The sequence below is a fragment of the Thunnus albacares genome, chromosome 20 (genome assembly GCF_914725855.1).
Source record: "Thunnus albacares chromosome 20, fThuAlb1.1, whole genome shotgun sequence".
NCBI classification, from domain to species: Eukaryota; Metazoa; Chordata; class Actinopteri; order Scombriformes; family Scombridae; genus Thunnus; species Thunnus albacares.
Window position 1 is genome coordinate 26719559 of NC_058125.1, and position 26833 is coordinate 26746391.

Sequence of the window (26833 nt, forward strand, 5' to 3'; positions counted from 1 at the left end):
CACTCATGCCTGAACAAATCTGCATATGCAAAGAAGGACCAAAGGGCTTAAAGGACCATTCCAGCAGTCCAGTCCAGTACAACTAACAGGCTAACAGGCTAATAACCCCTGAGTCTACTGTCTGACTCTGGTATATGAACGAATCTGGTGAGGCCTGAAGCCCCCGAGTGTCTCTTTGGTATTCTTCGGCATATGGGCAGCAGTTCAGCATGTACAGGAAGTATTGAGGGCAGCGATTATGTATGAGAGCTGATATCAATATCAGCAACAGCTGAGTCCAGTCAGGTTGAGTCGAGTCTAGTATGAAGGTTGATGGTACTGAACGTTCAGCAGCGAACGCATAAACCTACAGTAAAAACGTGTCAGTCAGTCACCACCTGCACTGTTTAAAGCGAGCTAAATGTTGTCACACAGAAGTCAAGTGAGTTTTTAATACAGTTTAACGTTGTAATTCCTCCATTTTTAACGCTGACATCTAGTCTGGTAACATATAAAAGCAGAGCAGGAAGGAGAAGGTGAGGGCTTTTATTAGTTTACATTCTAGTTAATAAACAAAAAGTAGTTAGAAAAGAAGAAAGGACAAGAAAATGTCTTGAGCTCCAACAAGAAGACAATTCCTCTTTCTACAGAACGACTGTAGAAAGTTGATGCTGTGGATGAACCAACATGACAAAGTTGTGCATCCCTCCTAGCTAGAATGTTTTGTTCAGAAATGCGGTGTGCTTCACAGAGTCTGTTCAGTCAGAACATCTGTCCTGCTAACTGATCCGACACGGACCTACACAGAAGGAATGTACAGTATATCTCCACCATGGAAATCAGTGTCTGGATAAAAGATTGTTTTACAAGCTGAATCATAATTACTATGAGTTATAAATGTGTGTTTCAGTGGATGAAGCACTGAATTTTAAAGTAGGTGTATCACCTGAACATTTCATTTTGAACAATTTGAGAATTCTGCAAATTAATACAAAAGCTAAAATATGTCTGCATGTTTTGGGAAATAACTGGCAGTAATGGAGGCTGTATGCAGACAGCAGTTTTTTAGCTTAAACATGTAAAACCACTGGTATGGTCCTTTTATCCTCACATCAGCCATAACCTTGACTACTCTGGTTATCATGTCCCATTTTACCGTTTTTTTTTTTGCTAATTTTGAATATGGGACCTGCACCTGTATTTGAATATTTTCACATTGTGGTGTAAAGATTTTAGTATTTTAAGTACTTTATACACAAGCAGTAGTAGTAATAGTACCAGGAACAGTAGTGTTAATAGTTGTAGCAGTAAAAATATTACCGATCTGGACTTTGTCAGGGCCGATGTTGAAGTTGCTGATTATTTGAAATAGAAAGGACCTAATCTTTCCATAGTCTTCAGAGCTGATGCTCCCAGATCTGTCAACCAACAGCACGATGTCAGCCTTGGCTGTGCTTTCACACTGAGAACCTGGAGGAAAACAGAGGACTGTGGGATACAATACACAAGAGACCAAATATTGAAGCAAGACTAAGGCTGTGTCTGAAATCACTCCCTATTTACTACAAATGCACTCTATTAAACCTCCTCCATTTTAGTGTCTGAATGTTGTGTGTAAATTTGTCCAATATGTAGAGCCTCAAATGATCCACAATGGAACAAAAAAGTAATGTTCATGTTGTGAACACTACTTCCTGCAAACAATCCCACAATGTCCAATCCAATCCATTTTATTTATATAGCACGATTTTAACAAACACAAGGTTTCCAAAGTGCTGCACAGCAAGATAAAATACACAATAAATATCACAACAGAACACAATAAAACGATGAAGGACACAATAGGATAAAAGTAATAAAATAAGATAAAATCAAATAAAATAGGATAAAAGCAAATAAAATAAATAAAATGAAATAAATAAAGTGCACTGCTCAGGCAAGGTGCAACACGCTACATGGTGTCAAAAGCCAGAGAGAAGAGGTAGGTTTTAAGAAGAGATTTAAAATGAGACAGTGAGGAGGCCTAATGTCTAATGTGCAGCGGCAAATCATTCCACAGTTTTGGAGCTGCAACAGCAAATGCTCATTCACCTCTGAGCTTAAGCCTCACTTTAGGCACTGTCAGGAGCAGCTGGTCAGCTGACCTGAGAGAGCGGCTGGGAGTGTAGGGGTGCAGCAGCTCAGAGAGGTAAGGTGGGGCTAGGCCATTCAAGGCTTTATAAGCAAATAAAATAATTTTAAAATGAATCCTAAAATGGACGGGCAGCCAGTGGAGTGAAGCTAAAATAGGTGAAATGTGCTCATACTTGCTTGTGCCAGTTAAAAGACGTGCAGCAGCATTTTGCACCAGTTGAAGACGAGCAATGGAGGACGCACTAACCCCCATATAAACTGCATTGCAGAAATCCAGCCGAGTGGTCACAAAGGTGTGGATTACTGTCTCAAAGTGCTGTCTCTGAAGGACTGGTTTAATTTTTGCCAGCTGCCTCAACTGGAAAAAGCTTGACTTCACCACAGCTTTAATCTGGCTGTCAAATGTAAGGTCTGTGTCCACTTTTACCCCCAGTTTGTGCACAGTTGGCTTGTGATACTGTGCCAAAGAACCCAGATCAACCAGGGGGGTCACAGAAGTGCCACCAAAGACCATGAATTCTGTCTTTTTTTCATTAAAATTTAGGAAGTTTAGAGACATCCAGGCTTTAATGTCATGTAAACACTCATGCAATGGCTTACCACTGTAGGAGTCTGACTTCGGGGGAAACAGATATGACTGTCATCTGCATAGCAATAGCATAGCAGAAATGCCATGTTTCCTGAGAATTGAACCAAGTGGGAGTAGATAGAAGGAAAATAAAAGAGGGCTAAGCACAGAGCCCTGTGGTACCCCACATGAGGGGGGAGCAGTGGAGGACACAGAGTCATCAAGGCTGACACAGAAGGTTCGATGTGACAGGTAGGACCTGAACCATTCAAGTGCTGTGCCACTGATGCCCACCCACTGCTCCAACCGAGCAATCAGGATTTAATGGTTCACTGTATCAAAAGCTGCAGTCAAATCTAAAAGTACAAGGACAACACAGTGACCAGAGTCAGTAGTCATTAAAAACTCTTAAAAGCGCTGATTCGGTGCTGTGCAATGTTTTAAAACCAGATTGGAAAATCTCAAGAATATTTTGTTCATTTAAAAAGTCCATGAGCTGAGAATAGACAACCTTTTCTAAGATTTTAGAGAGGAAAGGCAATTTAGAGATAGACCTGAAATTTCCCAAAACAGTAGGATCCAGCCCAGGTTTTTTTTAACAAAGGTTGCACAACAGCATGTTTAAAATGAACAGGAACCACTCCAGAGGACAGACTGCCATTAATAACTGTGAGAAAAGATGGTCCAACAGTCTGGAAAGCCTCCTTAAAAAGTCGGGGAGGGACAGTTTCATCTGGAGAACCTGAGGGCTTCAAATGACCAACAATCTCCTGAACAAAGGGCAGGGTTACAGGCTCAAATGTGTCCAACCCAGCAGAGCAGGGGACAGACACTGAAGGGTCAATGGCAGGAGGTGAAATAAGTGCTCTGGTAGAAGTGACTTTATCAGTGAAGAAGTGAAGAAATTTTTCACACACAGCCAGGGAGGCCTCAATTCCAACAGTCTGTGGTGCATTCAGAGCAGAGTTGATCACTTTAAACAACACACGAGGTTTGTGGCAGTTTAACAGGACAATATCAGAAAAGCCTCTTTTAGCCTCTTTCACAGTGGATTGGTAACGACGCCAGTAATCCCTCAACATTTGAAAAGACACTTGCAATTTGTTCTTTTTCCACTTTTGCTCAGCTCTTTGACAATCCTGCCTGGCAGCACGGGTTGTTTCCTTCAGCCAGGGCTCCGCCTCCGATTTAGTTTTATGCTGTTTGGTCTTCAATGGAGCCGCAATGTCTATGGCAGTTTGACAGGTGTCGAGAAACCATGAGTTAAGAGCCTCTGTATCCTCATACACAGATTCAGGCATGACGCAGTTCTGACTGAAGGCATCTGAGAAGTGAGCAGCAGTGGAAGGGTTGATAACTCGACTTGTGCGAGCAGCAGCGCGAGGTTTAACTGTTTGACAGCAAACAGCAGCTTCAAACAGTACAGGCATTTGATCAGAGAAAAAAGCGTCACATATCTCCAGGTTAAAAACAGGCAAACCATGAGATAAAACAAGATTAAGTGTGTGACCACGTTCAGGTGTAGGCCCAAGTACAGACTGCACAAGATTAAAAGAGTCAATGATGTTTAAAAAGTCCTGCACCAAAGGATTTTCAGGGCAACACACATGAATATTACAATCTCCAACGATAAGGACCTAGTCATACTTATCAGCCAAGAACACAGAAAAATCTGATAAAAAAAAGTCTCTGTTGTATTTCGGAGGCCGATAAACCACAGCACACAACACCGTGTGAGAATGCCCCAGCTCAAACAGACTCAGTTCAAAGCTGGTGAAGGAGGATGACAGCGATATCTGTTTGCATTTAAAGTCACTCTTAAAAAACAGTCACAATTCCTCCTCCTCGGCCAGACGTCCGAGGAGAATTAAAATAGCAGCACTCGTCAGGCACTCGTTGGCGGTGATTCTCAGATCAAGCAGCGTTTGCCGATCATACACCAGTAGAGTGTTGACGAAATGTGCAACAAGTGTTAAAAGCAGCAGAAACACACACAACAGTTGGAGCAGCTGACGGCCCGCCTGACACACTGGTGCCATCTTGCCAATCCTCCAATGCCATGCATTGCATTTTATAAACACAAAAATTAACAGTGTGCGACTCCACAGCAGACAGTGATGATGTAAAAATGATGATTAGTGAGTGTCTAAAATCTGTAATTTCTGCTCACTATTGAATAAACTGTGTGTATTAGTGAGTAGTGAATGAGTGAACCAGGGAGGGATTTCGGACACATCCTGAAAGTCTACAGTCATGCTAACAGCACTGTGAGACTGTACACAGTGGTGTTTTGAGCTAAATGCTAACATGCTGACATTTAGCATGTATAGTGTTTACCATGTTAACCATCTTAGTTCAGCATGTCAGCACACTGACATTTAACAATTAACACCAAACAAAAAGTACAGCTGTGTCATTAGTTTTGAGACTATTTGGACATGAACCAAACTTCATCCATTCTCAGCTGCTTATCTAGGTGCTGGTCCTCCTGGGGGATCCAGAGGTGTTCCCAGACCAGATGAGATACATATAATCCCTCCAGCGTGTTCTGCACTGAAGTTTCCTACCAGTTGGATGAGCCTGAACACCTCCAAAGGAGGCGCCTATTCTCTCTTTCTCTCTTTTTACCTGTTGATTGGTGTTTACCTTCAGCCAGGAGTCCTGAAGAGAAAATCAGAAATTTCACATTTAGATCGGAGCAGAGCTGTGAACTGAACAAACACAGAGCTGTTTCTGGACATCTGGAGGCTCTAGAAGAGACAGACAGCAAGCTAGACATCTTAAGAAAAGGTTTTTGTTCTGGTCTGAATCAATGGATGAGTTTGTAAAATTTGTTCTGTTTCTTTACACACAGAAAGAAATCTAAGCGAACCAAAAATCATCGTTAAAAGCCAGGTGAGAATGTTCTCTCTTCTCATTGGTCAGATGTGTCTGGGGCGAGAGTTAGAACGTAAACACAGGAAGAAGGTCCTGAAGAAGCTCCGATCTGCCCAAATACCAAGAAGACAATGTACTTGTTTGTTAGTTCAGGTCGGACCTTGTTGATTTCACTCATCAACATCCCAGCATGCAAAGCGCTCCTGGCTACAGGAGCCATTTAGCTCAAACTTGAAGCCTTGTAGTTGTCAGATGGAGGCCACATCACGTTTCCACCACAAACACACTAAGACCACTTCCTCTAAAGGGTCTCTGTGCAGTTATTTTGGTCTGAGGACGTTTGCTGTGTTCAGGTCTGCTCAAACAGATTGAACCACGGAGGAAAACCAACCAGAATTTCTTTCAGCCAGATTGAATTACACAGCTGTCTGAAAACACTGTTAAAGTGCATTGTCAAGTAAAGCTAGACATCCACCATCTAGTTTAAAACTATGGAGCAAATCTTGAGGGAGATCAAGGATGTCACTGGGGCTGCTAGAACAAGCTCAGCCCCAGGCCCTAGAGGAGTGCCTTACAAGCTCTACAAGACGTGCCCGAGGTTCCTGCAATGCCTGTGGAAGATCCTCAAGGTGATCTGGAGAAGGGGGAAGGTAATCTAGCAGTGGAGAGTGTTGTGTGTTTGTGTTCCAAAGGTGGAGAACACAAGCGACATTTAACAGCTCAAGGCGATCTCAGACCTCAGCAGTGAACTTATAACAATACTGATAACTTTAAGTATTGTTGCTCAACAACTCAGAAGAACTCCTACTTCAACACCTCAGTTCAGAAAGTGGAGTCCTGAAGGTCCCAGGGTGCATTGAGCATACAGGAGTGGTTACTCAGCTGATCAGAGAGGTGTAGGAAGGTCACAGAGATCTATCTGCTTCATTTGATTTGATTTGATTTGATTTATTGATTGGGACAGTGTGCAGTTTTAAACATAAATGATGCACTGCACCGGAGTTAGCTTGAAGCTAATTTGCATCCGTGGTCCCCCACAATCAAAACATACAACAGCACAACAACAAACAGTACAAAGCAAACAAACAAACAAAAACAATCAAACAAACAAACAAAAAAAACAGAACACACCATACAAAATACAAAGCTACACACAACAGCACCCACAATGTCAATTAAAAATTAATAATGTAAACTAGGCTCAGTGGTCACACAACAACAATCCATATTTAGGTGATGCCTAACAACTTTTAAAACTTGATGTCTTAAGATTGATTCTGATACCAGCAGATCAGTGTGGTGCTAACACATATCGCTGTTTGATTATGATGGACTCTTTGCCTACCTAAGCTGCCATTGATACTGTTACAGAGGTTGCTGGTGAAGTCGTCAATGATGTACAGGAGGGATGAGAAGTCACTGAGCATGTACACCTGGTTTTCAACAGGATAAGAGGCGATGTCCCTCAGCTCAGCCTTGTCTGCATTGTTTATACCTGGAAGAAAAAAATACTGTTAAAACTGGGCCTTAAAAATGAAACCCAAAACAAAGAAAAATATTTGGTTGGTAGAATTTTAAAAAAAGTAGTTTCATGTTGCTCTCTGCTCTTTAAAATGTACTGTCAGGGCATGCTGATGGTTGTGCATTTTAAATCCAATTAACTAGAAATCATATTTTACAACATCGCTGACCATCTGCCAAAGCATACTTTGTGTTTTTAGCTTGACTTTGTGGGTTGCCACTGGTTTTAGTTTGTTGTAGCTCACTATTAAAAGTAACTTTCAATGTCTTGAAACATGCTTAATTTGATTTAATAACTTAACTGATATTAACAACGAATGTAGTCATTATATATTTTTAAGGTCTTTCTAGCTAACATTTTCATTGTGACAAACATGAAATATCATGTTAAATTCATATTAATGTCACTTTTACTTTTGTGGTAAAGTAATGTAGTTTCATAGTTGCAGATTATTTCAAAGTTTATCTTCACTTTACAAACTTTTCTGAGGCTGTGCTGCTTCCTTGCTATTCAAACTAACAAAGTCAATCACCAGTTGTAAGAACCACTGAGGCACATATTGGTATTTTGTAAATAATTTCTGTTGTAATTACATGCCAACAGTATTTAAATTCATGCTACTGTTGATGTAAAGCTTATGTACAGTTTAAGTACATTTTGAAGAGTATTATGGGTGGACTTTGCTAAGCTTATGTATAAAACTGCTATTATTCTGTTCTTGGGTGCTGGACTGCAGGAACACATATTTTTATTATTTTAGACAGTGGAAAATGCAAAATTTAAGGTCGTTTTTAAAGCACATTCCACCCCCTCCCCCCAAAGAAAAAAATGCGATAAGATGTACAGCACCAGTCAAACGTTTGGACACACCTTCCTACTTACTTGAATGAGAAAGTGTATCCAAACCTTTGACTGGTGCTGTAGAGGAATCAGCAAATAAATTCAGATTGAACCAAGTTTTTGACCGTGCATAATATGTATACCATGTATACATGTGATAGCTGGTAATAATGTGTGTTAAAGTTTGGAATACAACATCAGTCAGTAATGGATCAGGCTTAATGCAGGTTCAAATAAATTTTCATTCAGTATTTTCCCTGCATCCTGTGGACTTGTGAGTACATTTGGTTTCCACAAGAAAAGTGGATTTAATTCAGTGGAATGCAAGTCAAGACTCAGATACTTTACAGATTAAGTGGCCTGAAACTTGGAACATAGTAAAACGGCCACTATACCAATAGCGTAGACGTCAATGCCGGTGTCTTTCAGGTGCTGCGAGGCGAGGGATACATCGTCGTGAGACGCTCCATCAGTAATCAGGATAGCAATTTTGTGGGAGTCTGCACGCATTCCCACATTGGGTTTAAAGTTGTTATGGAGGATGTGTTTCAGAGCTTCTCCTGTATGACAGTAATAAAGAGGATTTAAAAGGTGCAGAGTTGAAAAGCTGACTGTTGCAATGACTGTTAGGTGACTGACAGTTGGAGCACTTCCACAACCTTGTTAAAAATATCTGTTTCTTTGATAAAAAGTCAAATCTAGAAGCGTGTAGACATAAAAACTGAGAGAGAAAGTTTACTATGACTCCCAAGGTGCATTTCAGTTGGAAACATCCAATCACAGAGCTTCAAATTCTATTGTGAGACACTCAAATCATTATGATTTTGAATGTTGTGATTGTGTCAATATAATTATTATAATCACTATCACTATAATGAATTCAGCAATCTTTGCTTTATAATATTATAGCATGATACCATACAAAAATGTAATATCACAATATTAAGAATCATAATAGTATCACAATTATTAATATTATGATAGTAACAATAATACAAATTACCATCATTGCTCATCTAATTTCTACTCTAACTCTACCGTTTCTGGAATCAGTATGAGTCACAATGCTTTTTATTAACTTTATCTGAAGTCTCTGTTCTGAAAATGTTATTTGTTAGCAGATACAGTTTTCTTGATCAAGAGAGTGAATTTCATTCACAAATTGCTCCATACATACAATATATTCTATACTATAAATACTTATATATTCACTTTCCACCGCTGACAGACCTAAATACAGAAAGTAAATATATTTGGATCTAATCAGAGTCTCTGCCTCAGTCCCTCACAGTGTAAAGCTGGTGTGGATCAGACAGTGTGCTGTTAAATCACCTGTGTAGGTTCCTCCTCCTCTGTGTTCCAGCGTGGCTATGGCCTTCAGCAGGGATTTTTTGGTCTGGTGGGTGTTCAGCTGCCACTCCGTATTTGGGTCGTCACTGTACTGAACCAGACCTGCAGAAAACACAGAAATGTGTAAAACTGACACACTGATCCAGCTTTTGTTTTGAAATGATAATGAGAATAGCAATGATAATAATGAGTATGAGAATGATAATTTGCACTGAGTGTTCTTGATCAGATGCATTGGTTTATTAGTATTATTATTGTTATTATCACATCACATGTCTCATGCACACTCATTCCTGTGCTAATTTGCATATGCATAGAGGGAGCAAAGGACTTAAAGGACCATTCCAGTAGGACTAACAGGCTAACAGGTTAATAACCCCTGAGTCTACTGTCTGACTCAAGGGTTAGACAGTAGACCTTCTCTATCCTGTTTCATCCCCAAGAAGGTAAAACTCTGTGTCTTGGAGTAAACAGGACATATTAAGGGGTCAAAGGCCACATATCTTCCCTGATTTGTGTCTTTAGGTGATGTGGCTCTTAGTTAACATACATACATAACTGAAGTTTGTACGATTTGACCAATCAAAGATAATTTCTTTGTTCCTTCTCCAACTATAATAGAATGGGGTTTGCTTTTTTCTCGCTGAGATGAACTGATGTAAGTCTTTGTGTGTTCTGTCTTCTTATTGTACAATATTTTTTAATCTTCAACCCAGCAGAATTTTGTATATTATTTCATATGTGTGTTTTGTGTTTCAGACAATTTCCACGATATGACTCATGAACCAATCTGGTGAAGCCTGAAGCCCCCGAGTGTCTCTTCGGTATTCTTCGGCATACGGGCAGAAGTTCAGCATGTACAGGAAGTGTTGAGGGCAGTGATTATATATGAGAGCTGATATCAGTATCAGCAACAGCTGAGTCCAGTCAGATTGAGTCGAGTCTAGTATGAAGGTTGATGGTACTGAACGTTCAGCAGTGAGCGCATATATCTACAGTAAAAACGTGTCAGTCAGTCACCACCTGCACTGTTTAAAGCGAGCTAAATATTGTCACACAGAAGTCAAGTGAGTTTTTAATACAGTTTAACGTTGTGATTCCTCCATTTTTAACGCTGACATCTAGTCTGGTGACATATAAAAGCAGAGTAGGAAGGAGAAGGTGAGGGCTTTTATTAGTTTACATACTAGTTAATGAACAAAAATGAGTTAGAAAGGAAGAAAGGACAAGAAAATGTCTTGAGCTCCAACAAGAAGACAATTCCTCTTTCTACAGAACGACTGTAGAAAGTTGATGCTGTGGATGAACCAACATGACAAAGTTGTGCATCCCTCCTAGCTAGAATGTTTTGTTCAGAAATGTGGTGTGCTTCACAGAGTCTGTTCAGTCAGAACATCTGTCCTGCTAACTGATCCAACACGTATCTACACAGAAGGAATGTACAGTATGTCTTCACCATGGAAATCAGTGTCTGGATAAAAGATTGTTTTACAAGCTGAATCATAATTACTATGAGTTATAAATGTGTGTTTCAGTAGATGAAGCACTGAATTATAAGGTAGGTGTATAACCTGAACATTTCATTTTGAACATTTTGAGAATTCTGCAAGTTAATACAAAAGCTAAAATATGTCTGCATGTTTTGGGAAATAACTGGCAGTAATGGAGGCTGTATGCAGACAGCAGTTATTTAGCTTAAACATGTAAAACCACTGGTATGGTCCTTTTATCCTCACATCAGCCATAACCTTGACTACTCTGGTTATCATGTCCGATTTATAATACGGGACCTGTGTGTGTTTCACAACGTGCTGTAAAGATTTTAGTATTTTGAGTACTTTATACACAAGCAGTAGTAGTAATAGTACCAGGATCAGTAGTGTTAATAGTTGTAGTAGTAAAAATATTACCAATCTGGACTTTGTCAGGGCCGATATCGAAGTTGCTGATTATTTGAGTTAGAAAGGACTTAATGTTTTCATAATCTTTAGAGCTGATGCTCCCAGAATCATCGACTAACAGCACGATGTCAGCCTTGGCTGTGCTTTCACACTGAGAACCTGGAGGAAAACAGAGGATTGTGGGATATAAGACACAAGAGACCAAATATTGAAGCAAGACTAAGGCTGTGTCTGAAATCACTCCCTATTTACTTCAAAGTGCAAATTTGTCCAATATGTAGAGCCTCAAATGTTCCACAATGGATCAAAAAAGTAACGTTCATGTTGTGATCACTACTTCCTGCAAACAATCCCACAATGTCATGCATTGCATTTTATAGACACCAAAATTAGCGGTGTGCGACTCCACAGCAGACAGTGATGATGTAAAAATGTGATGAAAAAAATGACGAAAAAATCTGTAATTTCTGCTCACTATTGAATAAACTGTGTGTATTAGTGAGTAGTGAATGAGTGAAAGAGGGAGGGATTTCGGACACATCCTGAAAGTCTACAGTCATGCTAACAGCACTGTGAGACTGTATATAGTGGTGTTTTGAGCTAAATGCTAACATGCTGACGTTTAGCAGGTATAATATTAATATACAAAAAGTACAGCTGTGTGATTAGTTTTGAGACTATTTGGACATGAACCAAACTTCATCCATTCTCAGCTGCTTATCTAGGTGCTGGTCCTCCTGGGGGATCCAGAGGTGTTCCCAGACCAGATGAGATACATATAATCCCTCCAGCGTGTTCTGCACTGAAGTTTCCTACCAGTTGGATGAGCCTGAACACCTCCAAAGGAGGCGCCTATTCTCTCTTTTTACCTGTTGATTGGTGTTTACCTTCAGCCAGGAGTCCTGGAGAGAAAATCAGAAATTTCACATTTAGATTGGAGCAGAGCTGTGAACTGAACAAACACAGAGCTGTTTCTGGACATCTGGAGGCTCTAGAAGAGACAGACAGCAAGCTAGACATCTTAAGAAAAGGTGTTTGTTCTGGTCTGAATCAATGGATGAGTTTGTAAACTTTGTTCTGTTTCTTTACACACAGAAAGAAATCTAAGTGAACCAAAAATCATCTCTAAAAGCCAGGTGAGAATGTTCTCTCTTCTCATTGGTCAGATGTGTCTGAGGCAGGTGTGAGAACGTGAACACAGGAAGAAGGTCCTGAAGAAGCTCCGATCTGCCCAAATACCAAGAAGACAATGTACTTGTTTGTTAGTTCAGGTCGGACCTTGTTGATTTCACTCATCAACATCCCAGCATGCAAAGCGCTCCTGGCTACGGGAGCCATTTAGCTCAAACTTGAAGCCTTGTAGTTGTCAGATGGAGGCCACATCACGTTTCCACCACAAACACACTAAGACCACTTCCTCTAAAGGGTCTCTGTGCAGTTATTTTGGTCTGAGGACGTTTGCTGTGTTCAGGTCTGCTCAAACGGATTGAACCACGGAGGAAAACCAACCAGAATTTCTTTCAGCCAGATTGAATTACACAGCTGTCTGAAAACACTGTTAAAGTGCATTGTCAAGTAAAGCTAGACATCCACCATCTAGTTTAAAACTATGGAGCAAATCTTGAGGGAGATCCAGGATGTCACTGGGGCTGCTAGAACAAGCTCAGCCCCAGGCCCTAGAGGAGTGCCCTACAAGCTCTACAAGACGTGCCCGAGGCTCCTGCAATGCCTGTGGAAGATCCTCAAGGCGATCTCAGACCTCAGCAGTGAACTTATAACAATACTGATAACTTTAAGTATTGTTGCTCAACAACTCAGAAGAACTCCTACTTCAACACCTCAGTTCAGAAAGTGGAGTCCTGAAGGTCCCAGGGTGCATTGAGCATACAGGAGTGGTTACTCAGCTGATCAGAGAGGTGTAGGAAGGTCACAGAGATCTATCTGCTTCATTTGATTTGATTTGATTTGATTTATTGATTGGGACAGTGTGCAGTTTTAAACATAAATGATGCACTGCACCGGAGTTAGCTTGAAGCTAATTTGCATCCGTGGTCCCCCACAATCAAAACATACAACAGCACAACAACAAGCAGTACAAAGCAAACAAACAAACAAAAACAATCAAACAAACAAACAAAAAAAAACAGAACACACTATACAAAATACAAAGCTACACACAACAGCACCCACAATGTCAATTAAAAATTAATAATGTAAACTAGGCTCAGTGGTCACACAGCTGATTCATCTTTAGTTGATTTTTTAATTTGGCCTTGAATGCACTGATAGAACTACAGTTCTTCATATCATCAGGTAGGGCATTCCACTGAGTGGTGGCTTTCACACAGAAAGCTGACTGCCCAAATGCAATGTGACAAAATGGTACAATCTTGTATAGAGGATATCCTGGAGGATCTAGTAGAACTTACTGAGTGAGTGTACACAAAGTCACACTTGCTTGACCTCGCCATAGCCTATGGCTCTATACCACACAAGCTGGTGGAAACATAGATTTCCGGTATGGCTTTGAGCTGAGCTGACACAAGGGGAGTAGCTCCTTAGCTACTATACACAAAGTACACATTTAGCTATGAATAACATCGATTTTTCATTTTTAAAGCATTGCTTGTTCCTCTGTAGAAAAGTCAGGAAAGGGTAAGACTAACAATTCAAAGATCCAACAAGGAAACCCATCCAAAGAGGGGGGCATGCTGTGGTGACCACAGGGGAAATGCTGATGGTATCCTCCCTACAAGTTGAGCAGGAAAATCCTGCATAGTGCTGGCTGAAGAAATGAGGACAACACTATGGCCTATATAACTGGGCTTGAATGCTGTCAAAGACAAAAGTTGAAGCTGATGCCCCTCACTTTGACATCACTGAGGAAATGGTGTCATCTTACAGCAACACACTAAACCAGCTTGAATCCAAAGTGTGCCAGTTGCAAGAAGATAATGATTTTTTGAAAGCCAAAGTGGACTCCTTGTTGAACTGCTCATGCCGCGGCAATATGTAAATTTTTGAAGTACCAGTATCAAACAAAACTGGCCAGCAAATGATGGAATTTGTGGACAGGGTGCTGGTGTAAATTTTGGGACACAAATTCTCCCAGTATACCTCAGAGGTGGACAGGGCACATTGAATGCTGCAGTCCCAACAGACTGACAATGAGAGACCAGGGTCTCCTACACTTTGTGAAGTATCAAAACATCTTGTACCTTTCCTCCATCAACACCTGAAGTGAGATCCCAGTTTAAGGCATATTTACTTATGCTATAGACCAATAAACAGTATTTCCCTGCTATAAGACAACTTGATATCTAACTGTAACAATCCATATTTAGGTGATGCCTAACAACTTTTAAAACTTGATGTCTTAAGATTGATTCTGATACCAGCAGATCAGTGTGGTGCTAACACATATCGCTGTTTGATTATGATGGACTCTTTGCCTACCTAAGCTGCCATTGATACTGTTACAGAGGTTGCTGGTGAAGTCGTCAATGATGTACAGGAGGGATGAGAAGTCATTGAGCATGTACACGTGGTTTTCAACAGGATAAGAGGCGATGTCCCTCAGCTCATCCTCTTTTGCATTGTTTATACCTGGAAGAAAAAAATACTGTTAAAACTGGGCCTTAAAAAATGAAACCCAAAACAAAGAAAAATATTTGGTTGGTAGAATTTAAAAAAAAGTTGTTTCATGTTGCTTTCTGCTCTTTAAACTGAACTGTCAGGGCATGCTGATGGTTGTGCATTTTAAATCCAATTAACTAGAAATCATATTTTACAACATCGCTGACCATCTGCCAAAGCATACTTTGTGTTTTTAGCTTGACTTTGTGGGTTGCCGCTGGTTTTAGTTTGTTGTAGCTCACTATTAAAAGTAACTTTCAATGTCTTGAAACATGCTTAATTTGATTTAATAACTTAACTGATATTAACAACGAATGTAGTCATTATATATTTTAAAGGTCTTTCTAGCTAACATTTTCATTGTGACAAACATGAAATATCATGTTAAATTCATATTAATGTCACTTTTACTTTTGTGGTAAAGTAATGTAGTTTCATAGTTGCAGATTATTTCAAAGTTTATCTTCACTTTACAAACTTTTCTGAGGCTGTGCTGCTTCCTTGCTATTCAAACCAACAAAGTCAATCACCAGTTGTAAGAACCACTGAGGCACATATTGGTATTTTGTAAATAATTTCTGTTGTAATTACATGCCAACAGTATTTACATTCATGCTACTGTTGATGTAAAGCTTATATACAGTTTAAGTACATTTTGAAGAGTATTATGGGTGGACTTTGCTAAGCTTATGTATAAAACTGCTATTATTCTGTTCTTGGGTGCTGGACTGCAGGAACACATATTTTTATTATTTTAGACAGTGGAAAATGCAAAATTTAAGGTCGTTTTTAAAGCACATTCCACCCCCCCCCCCCCACCCCCCAAAGAAAAAAATGCGATAAGATGTACAGCACCAGTCAAACGTTTGGACACACCTTCCTACTTACTTGAATGAGAAAGTGTATCCAAACCTTTGACTGGTGCTGTAGAGGAATCAGCAAATAAGACCAGATTGAACCAAGTTTTTGACTGTGCATAACATGTATACCATGTATACATGTGATAGCTGGTAATAATGTGTGTTAAAGTTTGGAATACAACATCAGTCAGTAATAGATCAGGCTTAATGCAGGTTCAAATAAATTTTCATTCAGTATTTTCCCTGCATCCTGTGGACTTGTGAGTACATTTGGTTTCCACAAGAAAAGTGGATTTAATTCAGTGAAACACAAGTCAAAACTCAGATACTTTACAGATTAAGTGGCCTGAAACTTGGAACATAGTAAAACAGCCACTATACCAATAGCGTAGATCTCAATGCCAGCATCTTTCAGGTGCTGCGAGGCGAGGGATACGTCGTCCTGAGACTCTCCATCAGTAATCAGGATAGCAATTTTGTGGGAGTCTGCACGCATTCCCACATTGGGTTTAAAGTTGTTATGGAGGATGTGTTTCAGAGCTTTTCCTGTATGACAGTAATAAAGAGGATTTAAAAGGTGCAGAGTTGAAAAGCTGACTGTTGCAATGACTGTTAGGTGACTGACAGTTGGAGCACTTCCACAACCTTGTTAAAAATATCTGTTTCTTTGATAAAAAGTCAAATCTAGAAGCGTGTAGACATAAAAACTGAGAGAGAAAGTTTACTATGACTCCCAAGGTGCATTTCAGTTGGAAACATCCAATCACAGAGCTTCAAATTCTATTGTGGGACGCTCAAATCATTATGATTTTGAATGTTGTGATTGTGTCAATATAATTATTATAATCACTATCACTATAATGAATTCAGCAATCTTTGCTTTATAATATTATAGCATGATACCATACAAAAATGTAATATCACAATATTAAGAATCATAATAGTATCACAATTATTAATATTATGATAGTAACAATAATACAAATTACCATCATTGCTCATCTAATTTCTACTCTAACTCTACCGTTTCTGGAATCAGTATGAGTCACAATGCTGTTTATTAACTTTATCTGAAGTCTCTGTTCTGTTAAAAATATCTGTTTCTTTGATAAAAAGTCAAATCTAGAAGCGTGTAGACATAAAAACTGAGAGAGAAAGTTTACTATGACTCCCAAAATACATTTCAGTCAGAAACATCCAATCACAGAGCTTCAAATTCTATTGTGAGACGCTCAAATCATTATGATTTTTAATGTTGTTATTGTATTATTATAATTATTATAATCACTATCACGATAACACATTCAGCAATGTTTTATTTATAATATCATAGCATGATACTGTGTAGTAATGTAATAATTATAATATATATATATATATATATATATATATATATATATATATATATATATATATATATATATATATATATATATATATATATATATAATCATAATAGTATTACAATTATTATTAATATTATGATAGTAACAATAATACAAATTACCATCATTGCTCATCTAATTTCTACTCTAACTCTACTGTTTCTGGAATCAGTATGAGAATCAGTATTTTTATTAACTTTATCTGAAGTCTCTGTTCTGAAAATGTTATTTGTTAGCAGATACAGTTTTCTTGATCAAGAGAGTGAATTTCATTCACAAATTGCTCCATACATACAATATATTCTATAATATAAATACTTATATATTCACTTTCCACCGCTGACAGACCTAAATACAGAAAGTAAATATATTTGGATCTAATCAGAGTCTCTGCCTCAGTCCCTCACAGTGTAAAGCTGGTGTGGATCAGACAGTGTGCTGTTAAATCACCTGTGTTGGTTCCTCCTCCTCTGTATGGCATGGTAGCTATGGCCTCCAGCAGGGATTGTTTGGTCTGGTGGGTGTTCAGCTGCCACTCCGTCTTTGGGTCGTCACTGTACTGAACCAGACCTGCAGAAAACACAGAAATGTGTAAAACTGACACGCTGATCCAGCTTTTGTTTTGAAATGATAATGAGAATAACAATGATAATAATGAGTATGAGAATGATAATTTGCACTGAGTGTTCTTGATCAGATGCATTGGTTTATTAGTATTATTATTGTTATTATCACATCACATGTCTCATGCACACTCATTCCTGTGCTAATTTGCATATGTATAGAGGGAGCAAAGGACTTAAAGGACCATTCCAGTAGGACTAACAGACTAACAGGTTAATAACCCCTGAGTCTACTGTCTGACAGTAAAAGTAATGAAAGACCAAAGGATTGGCTTATCATTTTAAAATACAAATGTGAAGTGAGATCAATACATTTTCTCTGTGACCTTTTGGACAAACATGTTCTTTTGTTATTGCTGAGGGGACCACTGGCCTTCTCTATCCTGTTTCATCCCCAAGAAGGTAAAACTCTGTGTCTTGGAGTAAACAGGACATATTAAGGGGTCAAAGGCCACATATCTTCCCTGATTTGTGTCTTTAGGTGATGTGGCTCTTAGTTAACATACATACATAACTGAAGTTTGTATGATTTGACCAATCAAAGATAATTTCTTTGTTCCTTCTCCAACTATAATAGAATGGTGTTTGCTTTTTGCTCGCTGAGATGAACTGATGTAAATCTTTGTGTGTTCTGTCTTCTTATTGTACAATATTTTTTAATCTTCAACCCAGCAGAATTTTGTATATTATTTCATATGTGTGTTTTGTGTTTCAGACAATTTCCACGATATGACTCATGAACCAATCTGGTGAAGCCTGAAGCCCCCGAGTGTCTCTTTGGTATTCTTTGGCATACGGGCAGAAGTTCAGCATGTACAGGAAGTATTGAGGGCAGCAAGTATGTATGAGAGCTGATATCAGTATCAGCAACAGCTGAGTCCAGTCAGGTTGAGTCGAGTCTAGTATGAAGGTTGATGGTACTGAACGTTCAGCAGTGAACGCATAAACCTACAGTAAAAACGTGTCAGTCAGTCACCACCTGCACTGTTTAAAGCGAGCTAAATGTTGTCACACAGAAGTCAAGTGAGTTTTTAATACAGTTTAACGTTGTAATTCCTCCATTTTTATCGCTGACATCTAGTCTGGTGACATATAAAAGCAGAGCAGGAAGGAGAAGGTGAGGGCTTTTATTAGTTTACATTCTAGTTAATAAACTAAAATGAGTTAGAAAGGAAGAAAGGACAAGAAAATGTCTTGAGCTCCAACAAGAAGACAATTCCTCTTTCTACAGAACGACTGTAGAAAGTTGATGCTGTGGATGAACCAACATGACAAAGTTGTGCATCCCTCCTAGCTAGAATGTTTTGTTCAGAAATGCGGTGTGCTTCACAGAGTCTGTTCAGTCAGAACATCTGTCCTGCTAACTGATCCAACACGGACCTACACAGAAGGAATGTACAGTATATCTCCACCATGGAAATCAGTGTCTGGATAAAAGATTGTTTTACAAGCTGAATCATAATTACTATGAGTTATAAATGTGTGTTTCAGTAGATGAAGCACTGAATTATAAGGTAGGTGTATAACCTGAACATTTCATTTTGAACATTTTGAGAATTCTGCAAGTTAATACAAAAGCTAAAATATGTCTGCATGTTTTGGGAAATAACTGGCAGTAATGGAGGCTGTATGCAGACAGCAGTTATTTAGCTTAAACATGTAAAACCACTGGTATGGTCCTTTTATCCTCACATCAGCCATAACCTTGACTACTCTGGTTATCATGTCCCATTTTGCTGCTCTTTTGCTAATTTATAATACGGGACCTGTGTGTGTTTCACAACGTGCTGTAAAGATTTTAGTATTTTGAGTACTTTATACACAAGCAGTAGTAGTAATAGTACCAGGAGTAGTAAAAATATTACCGATCTGGACTTTGTCAGGGCCGATGTTGAAGTTGCTGACTGTTTGATTTAGAAAGGACTTAATGATTGCAAAGTTTTCAGGGCTGATGCTTGAGGATTCGTCAACCAACAGCACGATGTCAGCCTTGGCTGTGCTTTCACACTGAGAACCTGGAGGAAAACAGAGGATTGTGGGATATAGGACACAAGAGACCAAATATTGAAGCAAGACTAAGGCTACCATTTGGATGAGCCTGAACACCTCCAAAGGAGGCGCCTATTTTCTCTTTCTCTCTTTTTACCTGTTGATTGGTGTTTATCTTCAGCCTGGAGTCCTGGAGAGAAAATCAGAAATTTCACATTTAGATTGGAGCAGAGCTGTGAACTGAACAAACACAGAGCTGTTTCTGGACATCTGGAGGCTCTAAAAGAGACAGACAGCAAGCTAGACATCTTAAGAAAAGGTGTTTGTTATGGTCTGAATCAATGGATGTCATGATAAACTTATTTCTGTTTCTTTACACACAGAAAGAAATCTAAGTGAACCAAAAATCATCATTAAAAGCCAGGTGAGAATGTTCTCTCTTCTCATTGGTCAGATGTGTCTGGGGCGGGAGCGAGAACATAAACACAGGAAGAAGGTCCCGAAGAAGCTCCGATCTGCCCAAATACCAAGAAGACAATGTACTTGATTGTTAGTGCAGGTTGGACCTTGTTGATTTCACTCATCAACATCCCAGCATGCAAAGCGGTCCTGGTTACGGGAGCCATTTAGCTCAAACTTGAAGCCGTGTAATTGGTCAGATGGAGGCCACATCACGTTTCCACCACAAATGAACTAAGACCACTTCCTCTAAAGGATCTCTGTGAAGTTATTTTGGTCTGAGGACGTTTGCTGTGTTCAGATCTGCCCAAATGAAATGAACTAAGGAGGAAAACCAACCAGAATCTCTTTCAACTAGACTGAACTACACAGAACTACACAATATACACTATAGAGCATTGTCAAGTTAAGCTAGCTGCTGATATAGCCATGGCTAGTCTTAGCTAAAGCTAAATGAAGTTACTTTTTCCCCATGAGCTGTTATCTATAAAATAATATGTAAACTTTGGACCAAGATCTTGGTAAATGAGTTTGTTATTCCAGCTAAATCCAAACATGATGGAGACAAATAAGACAGTTAAACTACTGCTAAAGGTAGCTTAGCTTAGCTTAGTTTAGCAGAGTAGCAGTAACTTTCACCTGAGCTGTTAAATCAAGTGGAATTCATGTGATTTTATTTTTGTTGCGCTATGTGTAAATGTATTAAAATGTACATTTATTATACCTGTTTCAATTTAATTTTACAGTGGAAGACACAGTAAAACCAATATTTTCATCATACAATATGAATTATAAATACAATAAAGTTTATTTTCTATGAATAAAGAGAGCTGGATGAAACATGACATTTTTATAGATATTACATGTTTCCTTCACATTCCTGCAGATTGTGTAAAGGTAGACTGCAGGTATACTACTGAGGTATTATTTTTGGGTGAAATAATCCTCGTAAAAAGACAACAACAGAAAAAAAAATGATGGAACAACAAACGTCTCTCTTTGCCTGGTCAGCCTGAAACTTTAAGACCTTTTTTCTTGACCTCACTGCTTCTACTTTCTGCTTCTTTGAAGAGCAGCAGATGAGATGAACACATGAACACAAGCTCAACAAACGCTTCATACAGAGTTAAAGGAAAACTAACATGTTGGTTTGTTTCCTGTCTGATCATCTGACTGCTCATGTTTTTGACCTATCAGACGTCTTTTTAGTGATGTCACCATGTTCACAGATCTCAGATATTAAAGGCCCCATGAAATGAAGTTAGACCATCTTAAGCTTCTGTATGTGATGTATATCCCAGTGAATATTTGAGTGGTGTACAGTTACAAGAGGGGTTTAAATCAAATCCTTTGCATTTGATTGGACTGCTAAACAGTGGACGGGGCTTTGAGTTTAGCCTGATATGCAGTTTCAGAAAGTGTCACCTGTTGTTAGATCAGCAGAAGGATGAGGGAGAAATGAATGAATTATGTGAGGTGAAAGCAGCTTTTTCTCTGACAGGCATGGTGGGGTCTGGTTGGTGCTACTTCTGTGTCAGCTACATACACTCCTCACACAGGAAGGGTTTTTTATTGATTATACTGATCATTCTGCCAGTTAAACCCCCACTGTCACTACTCCAAGTGAAGAAAATTCCTCCAGACAACAACAAGTTCCCCAAACCAGCCAAACACACTCCAACAAGCAAACCTCCAAACTAACTGTCAGGAGGGAAACTGACAACAAATAAGGAAAACAACAACACCAAATCTCCGTCTGGAAGCAGGTGAAACAACAGGCAGGAGCCCCGGTTTGAACTAATATCACAGAAAGCAAACAGGAGTCCAGAAAAGAATCTCCGTTTTTCAATTGGTTCAATGGCTGGTGTTCCCCACCAGAGAGGCTCCCTGGCCCAGTGTGTACGCACAGGCTGACGCGCAGTGGTGACACTTCATGTCTGTGACACATTGCACAGATACAAACATTTGAAACCATAGTGAAAGATGTAATGTTGCTGCTATGATGTCAATATGACTATCAACTGATCATTTTCCCTGTCTAACTTTGCTGAGAACCGCGCGCATCACGCCCCGAATCTCAAGATGACGCACTGCAGCAGCAGCACGTGACATGCGCGTGACACGCTCTGCTCACGCGGGCTGTGTGGCTGCTCTAATCTGTTAATATGGGCGCCGAAATGAAAAACAAGAGGTTCCGTGACACACACGCGCTGCTCACGCATCCAGTGTGTCCCAGATGTAAGACCTCAGCCACATTGCTATGGAAATGAAAACAAAGGTTTTTCCTACTGATATCCAAACACACATCTCTCCCTATTGCATATCAGCATCATGATGTGCTGCTGTGTGCATGCGTGCTTATATTCCTCACATTGTGAGGATATAAATCTTCACAGTCACATTGTGGGGACTCACTTCCCTTTTGTGGAAAAAAACTCAAGTTCCCATAACATAAATCATTAAATCTTAAAATGAAGACTCTGTTTAAAGGATTTTGATTGTTTTAACAATCTTTAAGCAATGACAAGTGGAAACTTTTAGGGGTTAAGTGTGAGAAAAAGTTTGACAGAGTTACAGGAAGCGGCTCAAACACGTATATTTGATAAGAAAAAAATTTAAAAAGTGTTTCGCAACAGTCAGTCCTATATGTGACCAGAAATGCTCTTGCATTGCCATGGTAACAGAAGTATACTCTGTAATCTCACATCAGATGCTAATCAGTTTGTCCTTAAACACTTTCCTGTCACAGAAAAACCTCTCAACTTCATTTTGTTCCCATTAAAACAAACTGTTTTCTGTCATTGAGGAAGTTTGCAGCTGATTTAAAGGAACATTTGAGAGGATTAAAACATGTTTTGTTTGTTTTTAAATGTCATGTCAATAGTTTTTATTATTAACCCTGTAAAGCCTAAATATAGAAAAAAATGAGCAAACTTTTTTTTCACCTCTCAGATGTTGTTGTAGGCCTCTGATGCAGAAATTAAAGGGTTTTAGGACAGCTAAAAGTGATTGTTGTAATATTGCAACAGTGGACCTTACAGGGTTAAAAGGAACAAAAAAAGTCTTAAAAAAGGTTAGGGTTAGGGTATGTCTCCAGGAAATTAATGTCTATGTAATGTCCCTAAAAGTGACAATGTGTGTGTGTGTGTGTGTGTGTGTGTGTGTGTGTGTGTGTGTACTTGTGTTCCTCATGTTGTGGGGACATAAATTCTGCTGGACTGGACAGCTTCCAGGTGTGAATGTGCAACTGTGTGAATGTGATCAGTGTGTTCCTGAAACAGACAGCATTGCTCTCAGTGAAACCCTCCTGAATAAATAAAGGTGGAAAAAAACAACAGAGTGGCTCATAAAGAGTTGTCTGTAACAGACAGTCTCACCCACTTAAAGCAGTGATTGGTCAGGTGTGTGCAGGTGTGAAAGTGAACTTCACTTGTCAACTACGTCTGTCAGGTTTCATGTCACCATCAGAGTGCAACACTGTGAATGTCTTCCAGGAGAAACTGTGTGATGTGTATTTTGTATATGTGCATCAGTATGTATGTATAAGTACACATATAACTTTCCTGTAGCTCCTGATGCTTTCATGTAAATGTTTACTGGGCTACACTGTTATATGGAAGCTCTTTTATGTCAGATTACAGCAACAAAATAACACATCAAATGATTAAAACACATCAAATAATGTAAAATCCAAACATCCTAAATAAACAGCTCCAACAATCCACAGTCACCCATCTGATAATGAACACAGAGGTAGAATAATAAAAAGTCACTTATTAAATGAGAAAAGTCCAAAAAAGAACCTCCTCACAAATGAGGAGCTGGCCTGTCAATCAAACTGCCTTCAAAGTCCCTCCCTGTTCTTCTTAATATACCCACAGTCCCTGCAAGGTGACGGTCACGTGACCCACAAACACAGCCTGAAGACGTCAGCAGGATTTTACATTTATATGCTTTGAATTTTCATTATTAGATGATGAACACATGAATTATTGGTTTGTTGTTGTAAGTTAAAGAGATAAAACTCATTACAGCAAGTATCAGAACTTTTACTGAACACACTTCACTACATTTTACTGACCATGTTGACTTTTACTGCAGTTTTCAAAGCTGCTGTTTGACTTGAACTCAGTATTTTTACATTACAGCAGAGTCTTACCTGAGCTCCACAGCAGCAGCAACAGCATCAGCAGGTGATCCATGTCCAGGTAGACGTCCGTCTCCGTCTCTGTGTCGTCTCTCTCTGCTCGTCTGTTGGACTCATCGTGTCTTGTTATATTAATCAGATGTGGTGTTTCCTCTGAATCCTTTATCTCTTCATCAGCTTCATGTGCTTTCTGACAGGACGCTGCTGGCAGAAACTACTCTGAGCGGCTTCATCATGTGACTGACAGCTAAAGTAAATGAAGGACGTTTATCCAACGCACCTCTCATTCATACACACTCCAGCCTGTTATTTGCACTGGGGATGGGGGCGCTTCCATTTAGAAAGGTTGGACCAACCAACTAAAACTTGATGCTCACATGTGGTTTGGATCGCCATGACAACAGGCAACCAATCATGACAGCTCATTTGGCTTGTAAGGATCAGAGCTATTGATATATTGATTGACAGTGAGATGGACCAATCAGCGAGTCTGAGGATAAACTCACTGATGAGCAGCTGAGATTATACTGCTGTTACCGTGGCAACATCACAGCAGTTATTGCGACATACAGCAGTGACTGCTGCAGAGCTGTTTGTGTGTTTTCTGTTTTTTTAAATTTTATTTACTGTTCTTTTTATTGAGTGCAACATAAGTGATTAACACAAAAACACATATGACACGGGACAGTACAAACAAAACAACAAGAAGGAAAAATAATAAATACAAACAAAATATTGGCTTAATACTAGATGCATGTGTGTGTGTGTGTCAGGTGGGGAGGGGGGTCTGAGGGATGAAGATGCGACAGGGTGAAACTAGTATGGGTCGAGACAGATTTAAAAAATCTTTTATTTATGATTTATTTTATAGTTTGTTTGTTTGTCTGTCCATACTCCCCTTTCTCTCCTCCCCCATCCTTTTTCTCTCCTGCTTCAGGCCTCCAGGCCCGTAGGAGGTTTCTGGCCTGTTGCAGGTCAGATCCCCTCTAGAACAGCCCCAAACCTACAGGAGGGGTCTGTTCATTTGGGTTTGAGGAGCAACTTTCTATCTGAAGGAGGGTTAAACAGCAATCAGGCCCTCAGACACCAAGCTGGGTGTCTTTTCTGGGGTGTTTTCCAGGAAGCAGGTTTAGTGCAAACTCTGAATTTCTTCACCCTGAGATGAGGGAAACTCTGGGTTTTCAGTTTCAGAAAGAGATGTAACTTAAACTCTCAGTCAGGTATTGCTGTAACTGACTCAGTAAATCTAACCCAGCAAACATTTGTTGGACAGTGATGTTGTGTCCCTGACCAAAAATGGTTCTGATCCGAGTCCAAAAACAGCAACATGTACATGAAACACAAGTCAAATTGCTTTTTAGTGGACATGTGCATATATTTGGAATATAGATATCCATGTTTAAGCGTCAGTTTCAGCTTGGATGTTCAGTTTCTGTTAAAATCTGAACTTTTTCTCCGTTTGGGTTATTTAGGGTCTGGATGATGAGAGTCAGGAGAGGGGGAAGCTGCTGAGCACGTACAACCTACGACGAGGATGGAGAAGCTCTACAGACCTACTCTGTCACTGTGAGTCATCACTGCAGAGTATGACAGTATATGCTACTTTAACAAGAACCTCCAGCTTCTTACTCTGAGTAACGCTTCCTACATGAACACAGATGGAACACTTTTGGTTCATTCACATGAGATTTCTGTATTTCTGTTTTTTAATGATCATGTGTGTTCTTGTGGGGATGAATATTTAACGATATAATGAGATACTTAAGATTTGAAACCAACCAATACGAGGCTTTAAAAAATGTGCTTCTGGTTATTTCCCCCAAAATTCAGATTTTCTACCATCCATATTGTTAACAAGCTCATTGTTCTTGTTTTATACCAGTTTTCACAAAAAAGTGTTGGACAAATTAGAGTTTTGACCAGATGATGGCGCTAGATGAAACAAACTTATTATGATTTATTTTGAGGAAAACATGAATGTTTGAACCACATTTGGTGGCAATTTGTTTAATAGTTGTTGAGATATTTCACTCAAAACTACAGGTGGACTGACTGAGAGATGCACCCTGCAGCCATGTTGCTGTCAGGGATAAAACACACTAGGTTTCACACAAAATAATTCTTAAAATATAAAAGTGATCAATATACAATTATTTTCACCCTGATTTATGTACCTTTACATCAACACATTTCCTGTTAAAAGAGGACTCTGATCAAACTGCTGACGTCCAACCTGTCTGATTATTTAAATAATTTACGAGCTGTTTGACAGCCTTCTGCACACGATCAGGGATATAACTGCAGAAATACAAAATGTTTTTAGGTAAATGTTAAGATTTTGAGTCCAGTTTGTGTTCAGATACTGACCTGATTAAACATATGAAGTATCGACCATAACGTAAAAAAATCATCTGGATTCTTTAACTAAGGTGGAAAACCACCAGATCCTCATGATCAATAAGGTTAATAGATGAAACTATATAACTAAATATAATGACTTTTGGTGTGTGAAGTCACAGGCCCAACAAAATGGTGCCCCGTGTGAGGCAAAGTATTGTTGGCAA

General features: G+C 39.3%; 1 protein-coding gene across 1 annotated transcript in view; it reads left to right on the forward strand.

Annotated features, from left to right (window-relative positions):
• LOC122971137 (microfibril-associated glycoprotein 4-like) overlaps positions 1–26833 on the forward strand; it is a 750976-nt gene that overhangs the window by 243375 nt on the left and 480768 nt on the right. The gene's annotated exons all lie outside the window — the stretch shown is intronic.